Source organism: Bombyx mandarina, chromosome 08 (genome assembly GCF_030267445.1).
Source record: "Bombyx mandarina strain Sakado chromosome 08, ASM3026744v2".
In the NCBI taxonomy this organism is placed as follows: Eukaryota; Metazoa; Arthropoda; class Insecta; order Lepidoptera; family Bombycidae; genus Bombyx; species Bombyx mandarina.
Genome location: NC_143215.1, coordinates 14,866,304 through 14,882,959, shown reverse-complemented (window position 1 = coordinate 14,882,959; position 16,656 = coordinate 14,866,304). Strand labels below are relative to the sequence as shown.

The 16,656-nt window shown below is 39.2% G+C and overlaps 1 protein-coding gene across 6 annotated transcripts in view; it reads right to left on the bottom strand.

Moving 5' to 3' along the window:
- br (broad-complex core protein) overlaps positions 1–16,656 on the bottom strand; it is a 160,483-nt gene that overhangs the window by 71,024 nt on the left and 72,803 nt on the right. For all 6 annotated transcript variants that reach the window (XR_016323446.1, XR_016323445.1, XM_089729303.1 and 3 more), the window contains exon 2: positions 7,548–7,580. The gene's annotated coding sequence lies outside the window, so the exon portion shown is untranslated. The remainder of the gene's footprint in view (positions 1–7,547; positions 7,581–16,656) is intronic.

Here is a 16,656-nt window from a genome sequence, read left to right as displayed (position 1 = left end):
CGACGACAGATGTATACGGTTTGGTCACGACATGCCGTGGATCCAATACCGTTTACCTACGAGTATCGATAAAATTCATGAACTATTTATTCATTGACGTAAACTGTTCAGTAAACAACAGCTAATGTCTATTGTGAAAATTAATTTTAATAAAATTAATAACAAACTTAATAATTAGGACTATAAAAACCTTTGTACTTAACTCAATCGTGCTTACATTGTTGTTCTCAACTCCGATCGGATATCCAGATTTATATAGGTATAATAGAATTTTTCATTTTTATCTCGTTTATTAACAAAAAGTCAACTGTTCAGTTGTATTTGATACTTTCCTAGTCTTGAAAAATTTTCATCTTAACGTAGATAAAGGGTGGGTGAGCTTACGATCTACCTGATGTTGAGGTATTAAATCAAAGTTTAAGTTATATGACGGTTATCCGTCACAACATGTCCTTCTTCAAAATAGGCTTGTAGAGAGTATTAAGCGGTAGGCAGCGATTTGGCTCTGCCCCTGGCATTACTGAAGTCCATGGGCGACGGTAACCACTCACCATCAGGTGGGCGGTATGTTGGTCTGCCTACAAGGGCGATTAGAAAAAAACGACAACGTGTTCTGTGTGCTTAGTGCGAGTTTTTTAACGTCCTCGATCGCGTAAAAGTTAACTCAAACTTGTATGGAGTTGGAAGAGCTTCCCGTGGTTTGCTGTCAGGGGCGCTGTTACAACTCCATACAAATTTGAGTTAACTTTTACATAATCGAACCGTTAAAAAGCTCGCACTAAGCACATTGAACGAAATACGTGAACTTTTCTTAAATATAGACTTGTGACTTTTTTATTCTATTTTAGTTCAGTGGTATATGGTAAAAATTAGAATTTACGACTTAACTCTGTTTTCATTTATTTTCTGAATTTCCTGATTAATTTGACCGTAAAATCTTTCAGTCTATATGTCGTTATATGGTTACCGGAGCTTGTGGACATCAACAACGTATATACCGACATCCACGTTAAGACATTAGTTCTAAACCTCACTTCTATACATACAACGACTGCCCCACTCTTCAAGTCGGAACATATTACTCCTTTAAGACAAGAATAGGCAGGCTGGTGGTGGTACCTAACCACGAGGGCTCACAAGACGTATACCATCAGTAAATGCGCCATAACTTTTCCCGGAATCCATTCGCAAACGGAACGCCACGATATATTGAAAAATATATAATATTTGTATATAATAACATAATAGAACACATGTGTATATACATGTTGATGCAAATAGCGTCTAAATTAACTATGAACGTAGCAATTAATTTAAGGTTAGATATTAGAAAAATTGCCCACGCTAGGACTTTGAATCGATGTGACGTCATCCATGTTCATTGTGCAATAATTATTGTCCACAAGCAGTTTTGAGAAAACAATGTTTTTGTACTTTGCCTATTGCAAAATCTTACGACGAGCTGGATTATTATATTAAATGACGATTAGGTAATGAAAAAAAATAATCAATAAGTAATCTGTGACAATAAACACAAAAATAGATTAAATCAATAAAACTATAAGCCACAATTATTAACACCATCGTCAGACATCGTAGGGGCGAATAGGGTGATCGAGCTAAGAGAAATATTGAGTACACCAATCACTTTTGTTATCTTAGAACAATTTAGAAATCTCCTCTTGACGTTAGCAAACGAAAATGAATGAGAGTTCTAAGGATGGAGGCTGTTCAAGAAAGCCGGTTGGTAAGTGTGTAATGGCGTCTATGCGCCTCCATCGGTTAGGCTCTGTCGTAGCACACAGTTAGCCGAGTACCGACGATACCGCAATCGTGCTACCATCTCTCAGGAATCGTGCTGCGTTCCGTTTAGCTACTAAACCATGACCATTTCCGACATATATAAATAAATGGGAAGGCGACAGCCCTAGCGCCCTAAGAATAACCTAAGAGTGCTTTGAAGGTAGCTCGTATGGTCCGTCCACATGGGTAAGTACCATCATTCTATCTGTTAAGATTTTGACCTTGTCTCTAAAGTTGAGCAGCAGAACCGCATTTAACACCAGACGGGCTGCTAGTCCGTCCATACACAGTGCAATAAAAACAGTAGCTTAAGTCCACAGTTTTCGCAACTTGTAAAATTCTTTGCATACTGTTTTCCGGGCGCTGTGCATTATTTCCTTCTCCAAACGAGATACAGAAAGTAAAGTCCTTTGATTGAAATCGAAGCTCGAACTATTATTTGCTAATGCTTGCCTCTACCGTTTATAGTAATGCCTAGATTGTTTTCGAAGAGATAGGAGGAGGGGCCTTTCTGAAAAGACACGTGTTGCGTTAATTCAGAATTAAGAATATAACGGTTTTGGACTTTTTTATTTTTTTATTGTTTAGATGGGTGGATGAGCTCACAGCCCACCTGATGTGAAGTGGTTACCGGAGCCCATAGTCATCCACAACGTAAATGCGCCACCCACCTTGAGATATAAGTTCTAAGGTCTCAAGTATAGTAACGACGGCTGCCCCACCCTTCAAACCGAAACGCATTACTGCTTCACGGCAGAAATAGGCAGGGTGGTGGTACCCACGCGGACTCACAAGAGGTCCTACCAACAGTAATTACGCAAATTATAATATTGCGGGTTTGACTTTTATTGCACGATGTTATTCCTTCACCGTGGAAGTCAATCGCGAACATTTGTTGAGTACGAATTTCATTTTTCATCATTTTTCATCCTTTAGGTCACGATGACTTCGTTTAGTTTTGGATTGCGGTTTTAAGCCTTATAATGTTTGTCGTGTTTCAAGAAAAGTGACATTTTGGGGAGTTTACGACGAAAGGAAAGATCTTCCACCGAGCGGATGATATTGCTCGGTAGACCGACGGTCCGAATGTTGTTGTTCGGAACTTGTATATATGCGCTTTATCTTGAAAATGTCGTAAGCGAGATTCAGGCATCTGTCAATTATCTTGCGTTGTATGATGGCTACCCGCCACATCACTCCCCTCCGAGACTGGAGGTCGTGTCATTTTTAGTTAGCGTTGTCCGTGCTGAGATTAGCTTGCAAGGGCCAGTGCTGCTCGAAGCCTGCGGTGAGTCGAGGCTGAGCTTGAATGCTGCGTGCGTGTCGCCAGTGCTGCTCGAAGTTTGCAGTGAGTCGAAACTGAGCTGAATGCTGCGTGATTGTCGCCAGTGCTGCTCGAAGTCTGCGGTGAGTCGAGACTGAGCTTGAATGTTGCGTGCGTGTCGTGCGTAGTCCATGTGATGCAGAGCTGCCACGCCGGAGATCTGTGACCCCAAGCGTTGATGATCCGGTCGTGGGCTGCGATGAACTGTAGCGGCGTGATGAGGCAGTGAAGTTGCGTGCCGTAGGACCAGGAAGCGCGGTGAGTCGGCTGCGATGGTCCTGTTGAGGCTGCGATGCTGGCTTGCTGTGGGACGACTGTCAATGACGTGCTTTTATCTGCGAGAATGCGGGGATTGTGGTAGCCAGAGTTCTTGATGCGCTGAAGATGAATCAGAAGGTTGCGTGTTCACATCTCGTCGCAGGTCACCAGTTTGGTGCTGTTTAACGACGAAAGGAAGATCTTCCACCGAGCGGATGATATTGCTCGGTAGACCGACGGTCCCAATGTTGTTGTTCGGAACTTGTATATATGCGCTTTATCTTGAAAATGTCGTAAGCGAGATTCAGGCATCTGTCAATTATCTTGCGTTGTATGATGGCTACCCGCCACAACATTATTATATTCAGTTGGCTAAAAGCAACATAGATTATTTATATTAAGCCTTTATTTTTCAACGTGTAAGGCCTTAAAATTTGGCGCATTCCCAGGATTGAAACTCCAACTGTATTGTTCGTTCAATAAGTTATGGGACAATGGTACATGCCAATAACCATCTCAAAAGGTCATCGTAAGCTGCCCCGAAAAGCACCGTTTAATGATTAATACAGTTATTTTCCATTGTTCATGGTCGAATCGGAGACTATTTTAAATGTAGCCGTATGCCGATGAAGATCGAAGGTCTAAGAAAAGAAGAGGCTAATTACTCATTTACTTTAAAGCTGAAATAGGCAGAGTCACTCGTGGTCTTTAAAATGATGAGTTCCTCTCGAATTTCGTAGGTACCACATCGTGAACATTGTTCTCCAACTATAGACATTATTTGAAAGCCCTTTTTGGTGCTACGGAATGAATCGACGTAGTGTATGCGCTTCGTAGCACCTCCGTGATTATGAGATCAACTCAACTAATCTAAGTTCCTGCCACGAGGTATATCCCTCATGCGCTGGATTGAATTCATCATTAGCACTACAAAAGCCACCGAAGTAAAATGTGCTCATAATGCCAACAGCCGCCTCCAATGGAAGAACATTGCACGACGTGTGGCTGCCTTGGAAGTGAGCGGAAACTACGAGACGCAGCCCTATCCATTGACAGCCATGACTACTACGCCAAGAGTATCCAACTAGGAAAACTTTCTGCTGAGATGACTTTTTTATGAAGTATCTATATATTAATACGTGAAGCAAAAACTTTGTATCCCTTTTTACGAAAATTGCGCGGACGGAGGAGTATGAAATTTTCCACACTTATAGATAATATAGAGAAGAAGTGCACAATGCTAATATTTTTTTTAAGTATTGCATAAAAGATACATTAAATCAATAAAGAAAACATTACACACACTACATACCATGTATTTGACGCACACACGCATGCATACTATTGATTGTCAAACTTTTGTTCTTGACGTCTGTTGTCAAATTGAGAATAGATTAAGTATTGTTTGTCTTTGTTAATATTTTTTATTGTAGTTTTGGCGAAATTTTGTGATTAAGAAGTATAAAATACAATCATAATAGTGTACAAACTTACAATTCCAATTAATTATAGTCGAATTTCGACTACTGCGGGACCTCTATAATAGATATAGAGTCTATATTATATTTATATTATAGTGGACGACAAAACACATGAATAGTGCAGTAAAAAAATCGCATTTATGTACTTATAATAATAATACTTATACTTTAAAAATACGCGCTATCTAGGTAACGAATATTTTTTATTGTTATTGGGTGAGACAAGAATGAACATGGGTGTAGATTGGGAGAGACATATGTCCAGCAGTAGACGACTGTGGTCTGATGATGACGATAATAATGAACCTGGTGGTCACCTGGTGTTAAGTGTTAGCGATTACTAAGCCCATAGACATCAAAACGCGAATCCCGCTACCCGCCTTGAGACTTGAGGTCTTTGTCTCAATTGTTTAGTCACATATTATGTTTTTTGGAGGTTTTATTACACGATGTTTTACACGCTTTACCTAATGGATGAGTATCCTTCCTATTCCTGAAAACTGAAAAGAAGCCACCCTTTATTATGCTATAAGGTAGACCGAACCATTGCACCAAAACTAATGAGACTTCAGTCTTATCAACGAGAAAAGGCATTTAAATTTTGGTGTATATAGGCTGGTATCACTTACGATTCTATTGAAATCTGGAATTGACTTTTCTTGGTGCTGCTATATCTTTTCTTACTACAAACAAATAGAACCCCGGACATTGTTTTTATTTTATTTTTTATTGCCCTTGTAGGCAGACGAGCATACGGCCCACCAGATGGTGAGTAGTTACCGTCGCCCATGGACTTCAGCAATGCCAGGGGTAGAGCCAAGCCGCTGCCTACCACTTAATACTCTCCACAAGCCTCGTTTGAAGAAGGACATGTCATTGTATATTCGGCAGTAAAGTGTTTGCTGTCTATCAATCGCAACGTACATTGTAGACTGAAACTAGAAACTTTCGCAATTTCCACCGAATTAATCACGGACCGCAAACAAAAAAAATACAATTTTAAACACGCTCAAAAAGCCTGCACGCCGGAAAGGGACGGACGATCGGACACACAAGCGCATCCGAAACGAAAAGTGCTCATTTTTGCACCAATCGGAGCATTATCGGCGAAAAACTACGGCAAATGAATTTATTATAAAACGGGGTGGTTAACACCCTTCCGGTAACGGCATTATTGTATTTTTAATAGGCCGATAAACATATGTATACGCGGAAGGGGTGATGCGGGATTTTAATCATGCTTTGTCGTTTTTAATCATGTTTTGTCGCAATGTTATTTTTTAGTACTTGTTCCAGGTATTTTCAGGTATTTTTTTTAGCATCAATCGAATTTAAGTTCCTAGCCGACTTAATCCTAAGAGATACAACCCTAGTGCACGGAGCCTAGTTCGATCGTCCCTATGGACGCTGTTCTTAGAGGCCTTACTATCTGTGCTCATTTGAAGATGAACATGTCAAGGTTTCTGTAAAACGAATGCTACGTCATTCCAAATCTGTAGTAAGAAGTGATGATGATGATGAAATGAAATGACTCTATAAAGTGCCTTGTCGTTTTGGGCAAAGTAGAAGGCACCAGAAGGTACGCGTGGAAGGTTGCCCATGCAATGGACCGACCAAGTCAAGTGGTCAAGTCGGCAGTTAGCGGCTGTTTGCATGAGTGTACCACAAGGCGAGAGAAGCGGCGACTGCTCGTGAGGCACATAACATCTGCCCCCAGCAATCCCACTGAATGACGACCACGACCGTTTTGACAAGAGTGGTACGACAAAGGGAAAAAGTGGGTAGTAAAATGGGCCTTGCGCTGTGAATGAATATAGCGGTTTCAGGCATGAGCTTTGTTCTGGCAGATTAAAGTCTTTTAAGGCCTCAGGTCAGCAGATGCGTTCTGGACTAAGGACCACATTCTAGTAAGGGCGGCGTTGGGCGTTCACCTGTCCGGTGGGCCGATAAATTGCGCTGATATGCTGGAGAAGATTAGATGTGGAAGGTAGAGGACCGTTCATTGTGGTAGACTATGAGAAAGGCTTAAATCCAGGACCGAAGAGACACAGGCTGATGACGATGAAGGCTTCAGTAATAGAGAGGCATAGATCCCGCTACGATATGTTTTTTAGGGTTCGGGATGTCGACGAGAAAATGTCTAGTAGTCCAAAATTCGTTGGTAACGGATGGTTCATTCAAACATTATCTATTTTTTTATTTACAGCACTTTTTCTGTAGTCAGTAGTACAGTTGACACAATAATGAAATGCCTACGAATAAAGCTTAGTCGTCTGTGAGCACGTAAACTCTAAGGTATTGGTAGCGTAGGAAATAGTATAATAAAACTAGCGGACCCGATAGACGCTGTCTTAAATACGAAATTTTCAATTATTCTCGTATAAAATATTAGTAAAAAAAACAACTTTTTGTATGTAACAGAATTGTGAATGTAAAGCATCAAAAACGATCATCGATCAATCGATTATCAAAATCGCCGCTTAGAAGAAAAGTACAGTCACGCACAGACGCACTTAAGAATTATACATATAAATATTATACATAAATAAATATGACAATAAAAAGATGACATTCAACCATGAATATAGTTTAAATTTAGACAGTACAAATTAAACATGAAAAATTCTGTTTTTAAAGCTTTGAATTCTAAAAAAACAATTTTAATATACTTTATAACTCACCGGAATTGAAGAGTCGTTAGTTATCACGAGAATCTGAAAGGATACAAAATTAAGTTTATTATTTGAATATCAGACGGGTAATCGACAAGTATAAATAATAGTATATATTTTATTATTTTTTCGTCATCTCTATTACTAGCAGGGAGTCTTGAGAGCCAGCGCGAATAAGTACCGCTCTGCTTATCTCGCCTATCTCACTCTGTCTATGTTGCCTATCACACGCTGCCTATTTCGCCTATCTCTGAAGTGATGCAGTCATGCGTTCCGGTTTCAATGGTAAGACAATTATACAGTAAAAGTGAGCGCACATGTAAGGTTTCTAAATGGGTTACGACATTTTTTACGATGTCTATAGACTCCGATAACCACTATAAATACTATAATACAAAAAAAAAAAGTATATTCGGTAAGTCAAGCTACGATGTGGAGCAAGTGGTCTAAACTACACATTGTCAACTTAAGACATCAAATTGGAGTTAAAATTACTGCTTTGAAATTGGCGTACGATACGAACATACAACTAAACGCGCTTACGTTACCTGTGATGTTATTTGCGACCAAAATATACGATAAGTTAATCATAAATCATACACTAACAATCGTGTAAATGGACTGCCCATATATTCTACTTGGAGAGTAGTATTTACATATATTACATGTTGCAACAAATATTACAATTATTAGATTTTATATTATTAATTAAAATGTTAATTGTAATTTTTTCACAGGAGAAGCTGAGTGACTGATCGTCAATAGCAGTTAAATAAATAAGTAAATTTTAAAGTTTCCTAGCATGATGGTATTCCGAATTCCGTACGAGTCTAACTGTCAAGGCTACGTCAATGAACTATGGTCAGTCTACACAGAGACAGTAACTTAAAATTGGACACGTGTCATGTATACTTAAAGAGAACTGAGTTTATCAGCCCACTGAGTTTCAGTGGGTCGCGTTTCCGATCCGGTGGTAGATTCTGCGAGGCCCTGCTCTTGCTGGGGCCAGTGTTAGCACCACCCCCGGCTTGAGCCCCGTGAGCTCACCTACTAGCTCGGTGAATCTAAAATTATCGATATACCCCTCGAGGTTACAAGAATATGTAGAAAAAAAAACATTTTGAACATTTGAGTTTCTATAGCAAAGTATCTAAATTTTTAGTCATCAAACTCAAAAATTATCCTTAACTTTGAAAGCTATGATATTGAAGTAGTTACCGGAGTCTACAGAATTCATATAGTGGAAGCCACTACCGACATGAGGTTGAAGTTTCAATAATTTCCGAAAGCTTATCGGTAGAAATAGGTAGCGTGCTGATACTGATAGCTGACATTGCCATCAGTTAAATTAAGAGGAAATCAGGGACGTGAAGGCAAAAATAATTTGGGAATGCGAAGTTAATTGAGGAGTTGAAGCTGCTGCTACAAATGAGATCAAGGATTATAATAATAGCAATTCCAAGTGGTTAGGACCTATTCATCATGAAAATCTAAAAATAGTTTTTCTTGCGGGCTCGCTCGGGTAGAAACCACCACTCAACCTATTTCTGTAGCGAAGCAGTAATGTTTTCTGTATGTAGGACAGGTTAGCTGCTTTATTACACAGTCCAGATTTAGACTCATGTCTTAAGATGGATGGTGGTGACCACGTTGCCTATAGGCTTTGTGGTCCCTTGACACCAAACGGGCCCTTATCTCGTACCCCAGTCTAAGCTATAAAAACCTTTTGATTAGTTTTTTCTTTTTTTGTGTAGAACGAAGTGTTGGTAAATAAATGTTTGCTCTTTGGCTAAGGAACGCCAAACAAGAACTTGTGAAGAAATAAAATTAATAAGAAATGCCACAGTTTTATTTTGTTTTAGCGCTACATTTTCATTGACAAAATATGACAGTGTTTGTACACCATCCGAAGGCCAGTATTCTCGGCATATTTAAACATATTTAAACATTGTAATAATAATTCGTAGATGGAAAACATATTGTGCTGTTGCTTGATGTTACTGACGAATTATTGAAATTGTACGCAAGTTAAAAATAAATGAATACAGTCGATTACTGACCATAAATATGATCATACCGCGAATTATACTCAGCACATGTAGCGCCGTGTTAACTACAGATCGTCTTCTCGAATTAAAACTGTATAATCTCAAAACTTACTAATTTTACAGGAAAGTGTTTTAAAGGTTTAACATGTTATATTTTAATGTTAAGTTATATATTTGCAACATTTATTTTTACCAGTTACATTATCTGTATTTTAAAGTAAGATAAAATTATGTATTGATTTTGTTAATAGTATTAAAAAATAAGTAAACTAAAAAAAAATTAAAGTAAACTACGCTATTTGACAGTATTTATGAGAAAAATACTGGTGATACCAAATGTTTATACATACCTACATATCGGCTCAATTTCGAATATTTTTGGGAATTGTACACATTTAATGCGAAAAAGCGAGATGTCAATCTTAGGGTCAATGTATCCTTTGTTATTATTAATGTAGACAGTTAGGGAAGGACGTGCGGCGGTAACCACTACAGGACATAAGATATTTGATAGATGCCTGAATATCGCTTTTGACATTTTCAAGATGAGCTTGCATATATACAAGTTCTGAACAACATCATTGGACCGTCGGTCTACCGAGCAATATCACCCGCTCGGTGGAAGATCTTTCATTCGTCGTAAACCTCCAGACGTCAATAGGACTTGTAGACACTAATAGACATCACTGTAAAATTTGACACTTAATTGCTATTCAAAACGGTGGCCAGGCTTCCTCAAAAAGAGATTAAATTAAACTTCTTATCACGAGACTGGAGATATTCACATTGATACCCCTAAGTATCAGTCCGCTAATGGGAGTACTACTTTTAAGGTCTACTTAACTGATTGAGCCTCAAAATCCTTAGGTACTTATCCTATCGAAGTGGCCCAGTGGAAGAGTCATACGAATTGCGTGTCACGATAATCATAAATTTAATTAGGCCAAAAACTCGTTGTTGCCCTCACAAACCGCTGGATATTTTCGAAAACCACAATTTTTTTTCACGATAGGCAACATTAAAAAAATACAGACAAAACTCAAATATAGTCTAAATTGATACAGTTGGTAGTTTTCTAATAGGAAACAAAACTAAGAACTTGTTTGTACAGATGCGTATGATTCTCTTAATATTTCACGTATTCACAAGGACGCACGAATCTAAATTATTTAATGTACTCGACGATTTATGAGACAGCATATAACAAGTAAATTAATGTTTTTTTTTGTTTGATTAAACCTAACATTTAATGACGTAAGCTTGCAACTGGACCAAGACCAGTGGGTTCAGATTCGATTACCCGAAGTACGGAGACAAAAGCTTTTGATATCAACAGTCTGTATGTAGTGATGTGTGTAATGATGTCGTCGTGGCCTAAAGGATAAGACGTCCGGTGCGTTCGTATCTAGCGATGCACCGGTGTTCGAATCCGCAGGCGGTTACCAAATTTTTCTAATGAAATACGGACTTAGTAAAGGTTCACGATTGACTTCTACGGTGAAGGAATAACATTGTGTAATAAAAATCAAACCCGCAAAATTAGAATTTGCGTAATTACTGGTGGTAGGACCTCTTGTGAGTCCGCACGGGTAGATACCATCAGCCTGCCTATTTCTGCCGTGAAGCAGTAATGCGTTTCGGTTTGAAGGGTGGGGTAGCCGTTGTAACTATACTTGAGACCTTAGAACTCTTATCTCAAGGTGGGTGGCGGCATTTACGTTATAGATGTCTATGGGCTCCGGTAACCACTCAACACATCAAAGTAATAAATAAAAAATAAATAAATGTAGTTGTTTGAATGTGTGTATTCACATATCTTCATGTGTTCCGTGTTTCGGAAATCACAACAAAGAAAGAAATCCAGGTCGGGGTCGGTGAACGTGAAGCGTATAAACTTCGAGTCTGATTCATTTTACTGCTTACCCAACTTACCGGAGCCCATGGAACACTAACAGCGTAAACGCTAGCACCTGTCTTGAGAAATGAGCTCTAAGTCTCAGTTTTACAATACAACAGCTGCCCTTCCCTTCAAATCGCGCTATTGCTTCACTCCGCAAAAGACGTCCTATCACCAGCGATTTTACTTTTTTTTTTAGGAGCCACCTTGCACCGCTTCACCACCGGACCAACAATCGAGTGCCGGGCGCCCCCGCACCCGGCACTCGATTGTTGACTCGATAGTCCCTACGAGGGCTGAGCGGCGGCCTCTCGCACTTGCCGTCCACCCCACCTTCTACGCTGAGGAGCCGAAGAGGGATCCCATTCCCTTTCGCGCTCCTCAGCCTCACGACGCGCCAACTATACGGGCGACGACAGCCCGCAAAGAGAGGTCCTGCCCCAACAACGCGACGAGGTTTCGCCGCGGGTGCTCCCACCGTGGGCACGCTTCTAGCGTGCTGAGCGTCATCGTCCGGGTGCCCGCATTGGTGGCAGCCCGGATGTGGCTTCCTTCTGCAGACTCTTCACAGATACCTCCCGAATCCATACCAGCGATTTGCCTAGGGTCTCTTATTCTCAAGCACATGACATTAGGCCGCTTGTAAAACTGCGAAATGATTTCAACTGTACCTTTCAAAATGCTTTGTGTCGATTTTTATATGTACTACAAAACACTTACCGATTAATTAATATCAAATAATTTGACATGATTGCCTTGTTAAGCACGCAACCTCGACCAATATATGCGAAATAATGTTGCCTAAATGACGTATACAGATTTAATTAGCGCTGAGTTTTGAATAGAGTTTGCGTCAAAAAAAATTTGTAATAGCGCCATCTATAGGACACACGATGCAAAGAAAATATAACTGAATCGCGGTGACGGTGTTTGAATCATTATTTTAAAAAAAACCTGAGCTCTATAGCGACTAGGGCAAAGCTGTAGCCGGACTGGTTTCTGGTGACACTGTGTTTCCATATCCGATTTCCAAACGCAATCAGACTCCACTCATCAACTCATCTGCCACTGTGGTTCTTGGTCCTAAATTAATCGGGTATGCACGGCTTTATGCAATACCAGCAACTTAACATCGGATAGGCAGACTATAATAAACAAAGACACAGAACGATATACCCTATATAAGCATTATTCGCCGAATAATTAGAGATTGGCATAATATATAGCACGGGATAAATTGCATCAGTCATATTTAAAACAAACAGAATTATCTATAATAAGACTTAATTAAAAAGAAAAAATGTTCAAATATCTGTCATTAAGTCGTCGAATGAAAATCATCCAGATAGAAAACGAAAAACCATATGGAGACAATATGAAGACACGGGCGCACCTCGAAACTGGAATTTAAATATGTAAGGAATTAGGAGAGTGGGGTCTCACCCCGGGGGAGGGTTGGCCCGGGGAGGGGGCGCGAGGTTTTTGAAAACTAGAAAGAGATGAACACGTGTTAGTATCGCGATATGTGCGCGGATGTCTAATGCCAGTGTAACTATCTTAGCAAGACGGGTCTTATGATATTTGAGTGGTTGTGAGCTTTTTTTTTTGTTTTTTTTTCTACCTAAGCTGATAGCCTTGAGAGGCTATTTCAGCGTAACTTTAACTAGTAAGTGAGCGCACGGGGCTCAAACCTGATGACATTGCTAACACGAACCCTAGCAAGAGCCGTGCTTCGCAGAATCTACCACCGGATCGGAAACGCGACCCATTGAGAAGATCCGGCAAGAAACTCAGTGGGCTGTGTCTGTGGGTTAATTTACTCGTCGAGCCCTTCGTCGCAAGCGACGGGTTCGACGAGAACGATGACCGATGCTTGAGGTACCTAAAAGCACCGTTAGTGGATCGGGAGGAGTTTATGACCCTGTTTGTAGCTTTATTTGGAAAGCTCACGGTCCACATGGCGTTAAGTATTCTAACCATCAACACGATTGACTGATCGTAGGTGATCACAATCAATCATCATCATTAGGATCACGTTTCTCTGTTAAGATGGCATTGTTTTATTTTTCCATCACAAAATAAGTTAAAGTAAAGTTAAAATAAGTAATAAGTGAGAAAGAAGTAGCATTATAACAAATGAGGTCCTTGTTAAAATTTGTCAAATTTGCTGGAGCATAATATTAGTGCACACGGATTGATACGAACATCTTGTGCATTCCTGCCACGAACTCATCGTACAATATAGGAGCTTCCACCAAAAGTCTCGAGAATTTGCTATGTGGTATTGGTACTTTGGTCGTCAGTTAACAGTAAAGAAACCTCCAAATCGCGTACCCAATAAAAAAAAATTAAACGAAGAACCTTTATATGGAAAATGAATTAATTTTAATCTTAAGAGCTATCTTAAGATTCGTTTCTCATCCGCACACGCAAGCGCCGTAATGAGCGCTCACAAAGGGAGGGTAGTTAGACAATTTTACAACTGCGCCTCGCTTCGTTTTTTGGGAGACTTGACTCGCTGGTGAATGCCAAAGAATAGATAAGTAACAGAAGAATCATTTGACTTTTAAAGACTTCTTGACTAAAAGGCGAACTTACGAAAACTTACGAAAATCAGCTAGACAGGAATAAGCTAAGCATAGTTTTAATTGTTATTTATCATTTTTAGTCAAGTCTTTACTTCGATGTTAGTAATTCTAGGTTGGTCAGCTTCATGAAGGAATTTAAAGTATGTTGCCAAAACAATGACCCCACGAAGCTTAATTTGTCCAGTTACGACTAGAGTTGCCACAAGCTAAACTTTGTTTAATGATTTGCCACCCAAGAACTTTAAGGGGTACAGCATGTTAGGACGTGTTGTGAGTCCGCACGGGTAGGTATGGTGTCTTCGATGTAAAGTAAATGTAAATGTCCAGTCATTTACAAGGAAAAAATACTACAGTTTCCGAAAATCTAAATCTTATTTTTTTGAAGTGAAGCTGCTTTAGGCGCGTTGAGACAAAAATTTAATTCGCGACAGATTCGTTACGGACAGAGAAAAAGATACAATTTAGGAAGAGTGAGAGTGAGAAAATAGACAGAGCGTCTCGCTGACCACTTGAGCGTGGAGAGAGGGAAAGGATAAAGCGAGCTAGGTCGTTTCTCTTAAACACAGCATTTCCTATTACAAGTGAAATTTGATTTAAGGATGAAAATTGAAGAAAACCACAATACTACACACCGCAAAAGAAGTTTCACTTCTTTCATGTGTGCCATTTTTTAAACTTCAAATTTAATTTTTAGTGAGCCCTCTGTCGCCCTCGCTCTGTGACCGCAACTGTAGGTGCGCGCAAATTTGCATATGTCGAAATAATTTAGGGGGTAACTCCACACATTCACGCGTAGCTAATGTTCCTACACGATGCGTATTGAGATTTAGAATAGAAAAAAATGCGTAGATGAGTCATCGGGCATATTTTTTAGTAGTCAAAATATTAATTAACGAGTCTGTTATTGCATAATGGCCGACATAGATAATACACATAAATTAGTTATACATAAGCAACTCAAGCACTCAACAAAAATTGTTACGGGCGTCGGCCACTAGATGGATTCGCTTCGATTAGTTTCTCATTGCTCCTGTAAATGGCAGTAACATATTATCTGCCCTATATTTTGCTTTTAATGAAGGATTTTGTAACTTTTCAGAAACCATAAATTGATAAAAATTAATGAATTTGTCTATAACGAATAAAGACTTGTATGGTTTGTATTTTTTTTGTTTTCTGTGTTTAGTTATACAATAATTAAAGGCCTTCATTTTAACAACATATAAGTTAAGGGGCATCCGCTACAAGATGTCACTAGTTTCCATACAGAAAAACATTTTTTATTTTATTTTTATTTGTCTTGTGTTTTATTTGTCTTAAAGTATCGCAGTTTCAGGGTCCTGATGGCTGAAACGTAATGATAATTAGCAAAGACCTGTCAATACTTGTGTTATTACTGATGATAGCACGTATGAGCTCATACTAGCATTCTGTCTACTATTGAAGCGTCAGTATCATGCCTTCCAACTTGAAGGATAGAAAAACTATTTTGCTTTAAAAATGAGTAGGTACTTTGAATGTCAACTGAACAATCACTAGACAACATATTCCTCTGTAACAATGCCTGCAAAATTCTAAAATATATTCATTTCATAGGTAAAAGTGAAAGCTTCAGAATCATTTCACCTCATTTCGTCGCAGACTAAATCCTATATATGTATAACATGCATATATATGTATCGGATTTAGTCCTGTCTGTAACCTTTTTAGTGTCCTTTTTTCGTTTATCAAATTTAAAATTACAAAGGTGCTAAACAAGTTTTCACTTTTAAAAAAAAAAAACGCAAATCTAATATTTTCAGTCTAGACGGCTATGGAAATGTTTTAGTCGGGCGCGAGACAATACCGGAAATGACGTTTGGCATCGAAGCTTTAGACTGCGGAGTTGGATACCGGAAGCTTTCGAATCAGAAAATTTTGAAAATAAAAAAGATGAAAGAGAGGTGTTGATGACAACTTCAAGCTTCAAAGTTCGTAGTAGTGCTACGTGTATCTGTGGGCTTCGGTGATCACTTAAAACCAGCCGAGCTGTTTGTCAGTCGATCTACGTTCATAGTAAATTTTACATTACAAATAGTTTTGAAATAAGACGCGTGACTAAGACATTAAAGTAGTTTTAATTATGTCTACATATGACGTAGCCCGAAGAAAATACTTTAAATGTTTGCATAGAAATGTGTAATATCTATCAGTATCTACATATAATTGGGCCAATGCAATTTTTACTGGTGGTAGGACTTCTTGTGAGTCCGCACGGGTAGGTACCACCGCCCTGCCTATTTCTGCCGTGAAGCAGTAATGCGTTTCGGTTTGAAGGGTGGGGCAGCCGTTGTAACTATACTGAGACCTTACAACTTATATCTCAAGGTGGGTGGCGCATTTACGTTGTAGATGTCTATGGGCTCCAGTAACCACTTAACAACAGGTGGGCTGTGAGCTCGTCCACCCATCTAAGCAAAAAAAAAAAAAAAGCTGTAGCATTTTCATCTCTGTTGGTTGACACTTATTTTTTTTATTTTTTTTAGTAACCACTCACAAACTGTATTGTTATCAACTTTATAAGCAATAAACTTTTTCTTAAACTT